Source organism: Felis catus, chromosome X, assembly GCF_018350175.1.
Source record: "Felis catus isolate Fca126 chromosome X, F.catus_Fca126_mat1.0, whole genome shotgun sequence".
In the NCBI taxonomy this organism is placed as follows: Eukaryota; Metazoa; Chordata; class Mammalia; order Carnivora; family Felidae; genus Felis; species Felis catus.
In genome coordinates, this window is record NC_058386.1 from 88,626,502 (window position 1) to 88,636,459 (window position 9,958).

At 35.6% G+C, this 9,958-nt stretch overlaps 1 pseudogene; it reads right to left on the bottom strand.

Moving 5' to 3' along the window:
• Window positions 1-9,635, bottom strand: part of LOC101093503 — a 67,471-nt pseudogene extending 57,836 nt beyond the window's left edge.
• Window positions 9,636-9,958: the final 323 nt, after the last annotated feature.

The following is a 9,958-nucleotide window of genomic DNA, read 5'->3' on the forward strand; positions in this document are numbered from 1 at the left end:
ATCTCTCAGAGGTTTCTACATCTGATTTCAGCAGCAGCTGTCTGTGCTGGTTTGGTTGAGAAGCATAATAGTGCCTTGCCATGAAAAGCTTGGAGAAACTTGGATTTAGACTAAATGAAATGACCTGCAAATGATCTTTAAATCATTCTTTAATTTTCTCTGATTTCTTTTAGTAAAGACAAAACTGATCAGGAAGTTTGAAGAGGACACATGATACTTCAGGGGCCTCTTGGACTCTATTATCCTTGACCTCTGGTTGCCTATAATTCTTCCTGTAGATCACTCTCTCCTTTTTGAAATGTTATTCTTTTGGTTTCTATGACACCATATACTGCACTGTTCCTGTCCTACCTCTCTCACCACCACTTCCCCCTTTTTCTATCTTCCTTACTGATCTCCTTCATAATCTTGTTTCCCAAATATGTATTTCAGTTCAGTCTTTGGCTCTCTGCTTTCCTCTGAATATACACAGTCTCATCCTGTTTCACATGACACCAAAATGTCCATGACTCCCAAAACTTTCTCCAGGCCCTGATATTTCTTCAAGCTCTGTTCATGTTCAAATCCCTGCTGGGTACTTACCCTTGCTTGTTTCACCTAAACTCAATATATCTTGAAATAAGTTCACTACCTTTGCTATGGGTGTGTTGCATCTGGGTTCTTTATTCTATTCCACTGATCTAGATGTCTGTTCCTAAATCAATACCATATAGTCTTGATTATTGTAGCTATAGAGTCCTAAAATCAGGTAGAGTGGCTCCTCTACTTTATTCTTCTTTTCCAAAATTGTTTTAGTTTGCTATTCCTCTTTCTTTTCCATACAAATTTTTGAATAATCTTGGCTATATCTACAAAAAAATTACTTTTTGTGAGATCTTGATGGGAATTTATCCTATGAATAAATTTGGAAAAAATTGACATCTGTACTATGCTGGGTCTTTCAACCCATTAACACAGTATTCATCTCCATTTATTTAAATGTTTACAAAAGTTCTTTCATCCATGTTTTACATTTTTAGCATATAAATCCTGAACATGTTTTTTAATATTTATACACAAATAATTTCTTTTTGAGTGTTATAAATGGTAGTCTATTTTTTTCTTACTTTTTTTTCTTAATGTTTTATTTATTTTTGAGAGAGAGAGAGACAGAGCATGAGTGGGGCAGGGGCAGAGAGAGAAGGAGACACAGAATCTGAAGCAGGCTCCAGGGTCTGAGCTGTCAGCGCAGAGCCCAATGCAGGGCTCAAACCCATGAATGCTCAACTGACTAAGTCACTCAGGTGCCCCTATTTTTTCTTACTTTTTAAAACATTTAGTTATAATTGATAAATAATATAATATTAGTTTCAGATGTACAACATGATTTATTATTTCTATAAGCTATGAAAAAATCACAATAAATCCAGTTACTATCCATCAAAATGGTACTATATTTAAAAATTTCTGTAACCATGTGTGTGTCCGTTGCTAATATAGAAATATTATTGATTTTTTGTATGTCTATTTTGTATACTTTAACCTTGCTGTAGCTACTTATTAGAAATAGGAGATTTTTGGAGTAGATTTCTTGGTTATTTTCTACAAACATCGTTGTGTGATTTGCAAATAAGGACAGTTTTATTTCTTCTCTATTCTGTATTCCTTTCATTTCCATTTCTGGTCTTACTGTAAACTGCCTAGAATGTAAAGCGTGGTAAGAGTGATGAGAGTGAAATTCCTAGCTTTGTTTCTTAGGGGAAGAGCATTTCACCATTAAGAATTAAAATTTTAGGGGCGCCTGGGTGGCTCAGTCAGTTGAGCATCCAACTTCGGCTCAGGTCAGGATCTTGCAGTTTGTGAGTTCCAGCCCCGCGTCGGACTCTGTGCTGACAGCTCAGAGCCTGGAGCCTGCTTTGGATTCTGTGTCTCACTCTCTCTGCCCCTTCCCTGCTCATGCTCTGTCTTTCTCTGTCTCTCAAAAATGAATAAACGTTAAAAAAATGTTTAGAAAAAAAAATAATTAAAATTTTAGCTTCAGTTTTTATTTGGATGGTCTTTATTAACTGGTGCAAATTCTCTTTTTTGTTCTGAGAGTGTTTCTTTTAATCATGAATAAATGTTCAATTTGATCAAATTATTTTTCTACATTGATATGATCATAATTTTTTTAGCCTGGTAATATGGTAAATTATAATGATTGATTTTCAATTATTGAACCAGACTTGTATCTCTGGAATAAACTCCATTTGGTCATGGTGGATAATCTTCTTATGTATTGCTAAATATTATTGCTAATATTTTGTTGTTTTTTCTAGCTATATTCATAAAGACAACTGGTTCAAAATTTTCTTTTTTTTGTACTGGCATTTCATTTTGATATCATGGTAATACTACCTTCATAAAATTAATTTCCTCCTATCCTCCTATTCTAATTTCTGGAAGGTTGTGGAGAATTGGCAAAAATTGTTCTTTAAAAGTTGGTAGAATTCTCCAGTGAAACCATGTGGGCCTGGAAATTTTGAGGGGAGATTTCAAAATAAGAATTTAATTTCCTAGGGTGTCTGGGTGGCTCAGTCAGTTAAGTATCTGACTCTTGATTTTGGATCAGGTCATGATCTCATGGTTCGTGGGATTGAGCCCCATGTCGGACTTTGCTCTGACGGCACAGAGTCAGCTTGGGATTCTCTCTCTCCCTCTCACTCTGCTCCTCTCTCTCTCTCTCTCTCTCTCTCTCTCTCTCTCTCTCTCAAAATAAATAAATAAACTTTTAAAAAGAATTTAATTTCCTTAATAGATATAAGGTTATTCAAATTATTTCATTTTGGATGAGTTGTGGTAGTTTGTATTTTTCGGTGAATTGGTCTAATTTATTTAAGTAGTCAAATTGATATGTGTGGAGTTGTTTTTAGTATTCCCTTATTATCATTTTGATGTCTTCTTTTTTCTTTGTTAATCTTGTTAGAGGTTTGTAAATTGTATTAATTTTTTAATTGTAATTGTAATTTTTTTTTCATTAAACTTCTATTGTCAATTTCATTGATTTATGCTCATATCTTTATTATGTTCTTGCTTTGGCTTGTTTAGGGTTTGTTTTACTCTTGAAACTTTGCCTCTTTTCTAATGTAAGTATTTAGTGGTATAAATATCCCTTTCATCATTGCTAAAGCTGCAGCTTACAAAATTTGATATATCATTTTTATTCTTCAATGTATTTTTCTATTTCACTTGAGACTTATTCTTTGACTTGTGAATTATTTAGAAGTGTGTTGTTTAATTTCCTAATGTCTGAGGGTTTTCTTGTTGTCATTCTGTTATTGATTTATAATGTGGATTCATTGTGTCAGAGAAAACACTTTGCATAATTTCAATTCTTTTAAATTTGATGATGTTTGTTTTATGGTCCAGGTTATTGTCTACTTTGAAACATGTTTTGTAGGCACTTGAAAAGAGTATGCATTCTGCTATTGTCCGATGGAGTGTTCTATAGATGTCTCTAAGATCTTTTCAGCTTTGATAATGTTGTTGAGTTCTTCTATATACTTGTTTATTTTCTGTCTAGTTGTTATATCAATTGTTGACAGAAAAATGTTTAAGTTTCTAACTATAATTGTAAATTTGACTATTTCCTCTTTCAGTGCTATCAGTATTTGCTTTGTATATTTTGAAGCTGCGTTATTTAGTGGATATGCATTAGGATTGCTATGTCTTCTTGGTGTATTAGACCTTTAATTATATGATGGCCCTCACTGCCTCTGGTAACTTTTTGTGCTCTGAAGTCTACTTTATCTAATAATATATCTACTCCTGGTTTACTTTTATTAATTTGCATGTGATATATCTTTTCTTATGATTTTACATTTCACCTGTTTATTTTTTGCATGAATTTCTTTTAAATAGCATATGGTTGGGTCATATTTTAAAATTCAATTTGCCAATCCCTATCTTTTAATTGGTGTCATAAAACCATTTACATTTAATGCATTATTGATATTACTATCATTTGAATTATTTATCCCTCACAGGTAAACTGTCATTTTTCTCCACTGTTGTCCAGTTTTATTTTGTCATTAATTTTCAGAAGTCTTACCATGAGATTTTGGTGTGGATTCTGTGGGATTATCCTGTTTGGGACTTGAAAATCTTGCATATGCATGTTTATGTCTTCTGTAAAATGTGGCAAGTTTTCAACCATTATTTGTTCAAATATTTTTTCAGCACTTCTCTCTTTCTTGCTTGTAGGACTCCAGGGACATGAATCATAGCACTTTTGTTATTGTGTCACAGACACAAAACTAAGACTCTGTTCAATTTAAAAATCTATCGTCTTTCTGTTGTTCAAATTGTGTAATTTATGTGGTTCTAACTTCAATTTCACTATTTTTTGCCTCCCCATCATTCCATTCTTTAGTCTATCCATTTTGTATTTTATTTTGTTTATTATATTTATTTTTAGTTCTGAAACTTCAATTTGGTTCTATCTCTTTAATTGTGATAAAATACATATAACAAAAATTTTACCCTTAGAGATATTTAGTACATTCACTACATGTAGCCATCACTGTTATCTAGTCCCAGAACATTTTCATCACCCCAAGGGGAAATCCCTTACCTATTAAGTAATCACTTAAGATTCCTCTATCCACCAAGTCCAAGGCAACCACTAATGTGCTTTCTGTCTCTATTTATTTGTCTAGACTTATCATGTAAATGGAATAATACAATATGTGACTTTTTGTGTCTGGCCTCTTTCACTTAGCATAATGTTTTTGAGGTTCACACATGTTGTAACATGCATAAGTACTTTATTTCTTTTTTAAAAATTATTGATTTAAATTCAAGTTAGTTAATATACAGTGTAGTGTGTTTCAGAACTATAAACATGGTTTATCACTTACATATAACATCCAGTGTTCATGCCAACAAGTGCCCTCCTTAATGCCCATTACCCATTTAACCCACACCCCACCCATCTCCTGTCCAGTTTGCACTGTCACCAACAGTACAAAAGTGTTCCCCTTCCTCTGCATCCTCGCCAAAACCTGTTGTTTCCTGTGCTATTAATTTTAGCCACTTTGACCAGTGTGAGGTGGTATCTTAATGTGGTTTGTACTTCCCTGATGATGAGTGATGTTGAGCATCTTTTCATGTGTCTGTTAGCCATCTGGATGTCTTCTTTGGAAAAGTGTCTATTCATGTCTTTTGCCCATTTCTTCACTGGATTATTTGGTTTTTGGGTGTTGAGTTTGGTAAGTTCTTTATAGATTTCTGATATTAACCCTTTTTCTGATATGTCATTTGCAAATATCTTCTCCCATTCTGTTGGTTGCCTTTTAGTTTTGTTGATTGCTTCCTTTACCATGCAGAAGTTTTTTTTTTTTATTTTGATGAGGTAGATCATTTTTGCTTTTATTTCCCTTGCCTGCAGATATATGTCTAGTAAGAAGTTGCTGTGGCCAAGGTCAAAGACATTGCTGCCTATTTCTCCTCTAGGATTTTGATGGTTTCACATTTAGGTCTTTCATACATTTTGAATTTATTTTTGTGTATGGTGTAAGAAAGTGGTCAAGTTCCATTCTTCTGTATCTTGCTGTCCAGTTTTCCCAGCACCATTTGCTAAAGAGGCTGACTTTTTTTTCGTTGGATAATCTTTCCTGTTTTGTCAAAGATTAGTTAGCCATACACTTGTGGGTCCATTTCTGGGTTCTCTATTCTGTTCCATTGATCTACGTGTCTGTTTTTGTGCCAGTACCATATTGTCTTGATGATTACAGCTTTGTAATACAGCTTGAAGTCTGCAGTTGTGATGCCTCCAGCTTTGGTTTCCTTTTACAACATTACTTTGACTATTTGGGGTCTTTTCTGGTTCCATACAAATTTTAGGATTGTTCTAGCTCTGTGAAGAATGTTGGTGTTATTTTGAAAGGGATTGAGTTGAATGTGTAAATTGCTTTGGGGAGTACATTTTAACAATATTGTTCTTCAAATCCATGCACATGGAATGTTTTTCCATTTCTTTGTGTCTACTTCAATTTCTTTTATAAGCTTTCTATAGTTTTCAGCACACAGGTCTTTTACCTCTTTGGTTAGGTCTATTCCTAGGTATCTTATGGTTTTTGGTGCAATTGTGAGTGGGATCAATTCTGTTATTTCTCTTTCTGCTGCCTCATTATGGATGCATAGAAATGAAACCGATTTCTGTAATTGCTTTTACATTCTGTGACTTTGCTGAGTTCATGTATCAGTTCTAGCAGGTTTTGGTGGAGACTTTCAGGTTTTCCATGTAGACTATCATGTCATCTGCGAAGAGTGAAAGTTTGATTTCTTTGTCAATTTGTATGCTTTTTATTTCTTTTTGTTGTCTGATTGCTGAGGCTAGGACTTCCAGTACTATGTTGAACAACAGTGGTTAGAGTGAACATCCTTGTTGTATTCCTGACCTTATTGGGGAAGCTCTCAGTTTTTCCCCATTGAGGATGGTATTTGCTGTGGGCCTTTCATATATGAAAGGTGTGCTTCTTCTATCCCTATTTTCTTGAAGGTTTTTATCAAGAAAGGATGCTGTATTTTGTCACATGGTTTTTCTGCATCTATTGAAAGGGCCATATTGTCCTTATCCTTTCTTTTATTAATGTGGTGTATCACATTGATTGATTTGCAAATATTGAACCAAACCTACCACCCTGGAATAAATCCCAGTTGATCATGGTGAATAATTCCTTTAATGTACTATTGAATTCTATTTGCTAGTATCTTCTTGAGAATTTTTGCATCCAGGTTCATCAGGGATATTGGCCTGTAATTCTCCTTTTTTGGGGGGGGGTCTTTGTCTAATTTTGGAACCAAGGTAATCCTGGCTTCATAGAATGAGTTTGGAAGATTTCCTTCTGTTTCTATTGTTTGTAACCATTTTAACATCTTCTTTAATTTCCTGGTTAACCCATTCATTCTTTAGTAGGATGTTCTTTAATCTTCATGTATTTGAAGGCTTTCCAGTTTTTTTTTCTTTTTCTTCTCTTTTATATTTTAAGTTTATTCATTTATTTTGAAGAAAGGGAGAGAGAGAATGTTTGTGGTGGGGTAGGAGTGGAGAGAATCTCAAGCAGGCTCCACACTGTCAGCACAGAGCCCAACATGGGGCTCAAACTCATGAACCATGAGATCATGACCTGAGCCAAAATCAAGCTTTGGAAGCTTAACCAACTAAGCCACCCAGGATCCCCTTCCCTAATTTTTTTCTTGTGGTTGACTCCAAGTTTCATAGTGTTGTGGTATGAAAATATGCATGGTATGATCTTGATCTTTTTGTATTTGTTGAGGGCTGATTTGTGATCCAATATGTAATCTATTCTGGAGAATGTTCCATGTGCACTCAAAAAAGAATGTGTATTCTGCTGCTTTAGGATGAAATGTTCTGAATATATCTCTTATGTCCATCTGGTCCAGTGTGTCATTCAAAGCTATTGTTTTCTGCTATTAATTTTCTGCTAAGATGGTCTGTCCATTGCTTTAACTGGGGTATTAAAGCCTCCTACTATTATGGTATTATTATCAATGAGTTTCTTTATGTTTGTGATTAATTGATATATTTGGGTGTTTCAGTTTGGGGGCATATTTATAATTGTTAGATCTTCTTGATGGATAGCCCCCTTAATTATGATATAATGTTCTCTTCATATCTTGTTACAGTATTTGTTTTAAAATCTAATATGTTTGATATAAGTATGGCTACTATGGCTTTCTTTTGACCATCATTAGCATGATAAATGATTCTCCATCCCCACACTTTCAATCTACAGGCTTCTTTAGGTCTAAAATGAGTCTCTTGTAGACAGCATATAGATGGATCTTGTTTTTCTATCCATTCTGATACCCTATGTCTTTTGATTGAAGCATTTAGTCCATTTACATTCAGAGTGATTACTGAAAGATATGAATTTAGTGCTATTGTGTTATGTGTAGAGTTGGTGCTTCTGGTGATGTTCTCTGGTCCTTAGTAGTCTTTGCTTCTTTGGTCTTCTTTTTTTTCTGCACTCAGAGAGTCCACCTAAACATTTCTTCCGTGGCTGGTTTAATGGTCACAAAGTTCTTTAGTTTTTCTTTGTCTGGGAAAGCCTTTATCTCTCCTCCTATTCTGAATGACAGCCTTTCTGGATAAAGGATTCTTGGCTGCATATTCTTCCTATTCAGCACATTGAATATTTCCTGCCACTCCTTTCTGGCCTTCCAAGTTTCAGTGGACAGGTCTGCTACTAACTCTTTGTGTCTACCCTTGTAGGTTAAGGACATTTTATTCTTTAGCTGCTTTCAGAATTCTCTCTTTGTATTTTGCAAAATTTCTATCTTTGTATTTTGCAAAATTCACTATAATATTTTCTGGTGTTGATCTGGTTTTGTTGATTTTGAAGGGAGTTCTTTGTGCCTTTTAGACTTGGATGCCTGTTTCTTTTCCCAGATTAAGGACGTTTTTGGCTATAATTTGTTGAAATAAACCTTATGCCCTTTTTCCTCACTCTTCTTCTGGGACTCCTATGATACAGATACTGTTTCATTTCATGGAATCAATTAGTTCTCCAAGTCTCCTCTCATGCTCTAGTAATTTCTTTCCCCCCTTTTATTCAGCTTCATTATTTTCCATGGTTTTATCTTCTATTTCACCTATTCTCTCCTCTGCTTCTTCAATCCTCGCTGTGACTATATCTAGTTTATTTTGCATCTCAGATATAACATTTTTAAATTCATCCTGACTAGTTCTTAAGTCTTTGATCTCTGCAACAAGAGTTTCTCTGGTGTCTTCTATGCTTTTCTCAAGCCCAGGTAGTAGTCTATGACTGTTGTTCTAAATTTTTGTTCAGATATATTGCTTATATATGTTTTGAGCAAGTCCCTGGCTGTGATTTCTTCTTACCTCTCTTTGGGAAGAATTCATCTGTCCTATCATTTTGCCTAAGTTTCTGTCTTTTGCATGTCTTAAAAGCTTGTTATGCTTCCTGCACCTGAGAGTACTACTATATTAAAAATGGGTCATACACTGTCCAGGACCTGGCACTTCAGGAAGTGTTTCTGGTGTATGCTGTGTGCACTCTGTTGTTGTGTTTTGGCTGCTCTTTCTCCCTGGTCAGTCCTCTGCAGAGCTCCTTTTGCTTGCAGAGGTGGAGTGTTTGGACCTTTAACTAGGTGTACTTTGATTTGTTTGTTGAAGTAACCCTGGAAAAAAGGGGGGAAACCTGATTCCATAAAAAGAAAAAAGGAAAGGGAACAAAAAACATAGAATCAAAAAACTATAAGGCTGATTCCAAAGAAAAAGAAAGGAGGGGAGAGGAAAAAAAGCAGAAGAAAAGAGAAAGGAAGGAAAAAGAAAAGAATTAAAAAGCCTGATCAAAAAATAAAAATGATAAAAGCAAATGACACAAAATCAAATCAGAAACTACGAGCCTGATTCCAAAAGAAAAAAAAGAAGAAAGAGTAATAAAAGAAAAGAGTTATCCTTTGGTGCCTGGGGGGTTGGTAGCTGTGCTGGTCTGGAGGAGAGGCCGGCCGCACTGGCTCAAAGTCCATCTTGTCCCAGTAAATACTGCCAGGCATGGAGGGACAGGGTTTGGTGTAAGTGGGTCCCGCCTCCACTGGGGGCCACTGGGTTCTTGAAGTCCCACCATGTTGGTGTCGGGAAGGAAATGGCACCATCCCAATTTCTCATCCCTGGACTGGGGATCTCAGTCCTCACTAATCATACAGCCCTCACAGTAGTGAGAGCAGTCAGCTTGCCCTGCACCACAAATCTCCTGCACCTCCTCCTTGGCACGCAGCTGGGATTCAAAACCCAAACTTTTAAAGGCCTGGAACAGCGCAGATCTGCTCCCCTTCTCCAGAGTAGAGCCTCTCCACCCTGCTGAAGAAAAGCGTTTTGCTTGTGCCTACAGGGTCTATTGTCCTTGGGGAGGCAATAAACCCTCTTCCAAAAGTACTCCAAGAAGGGGGC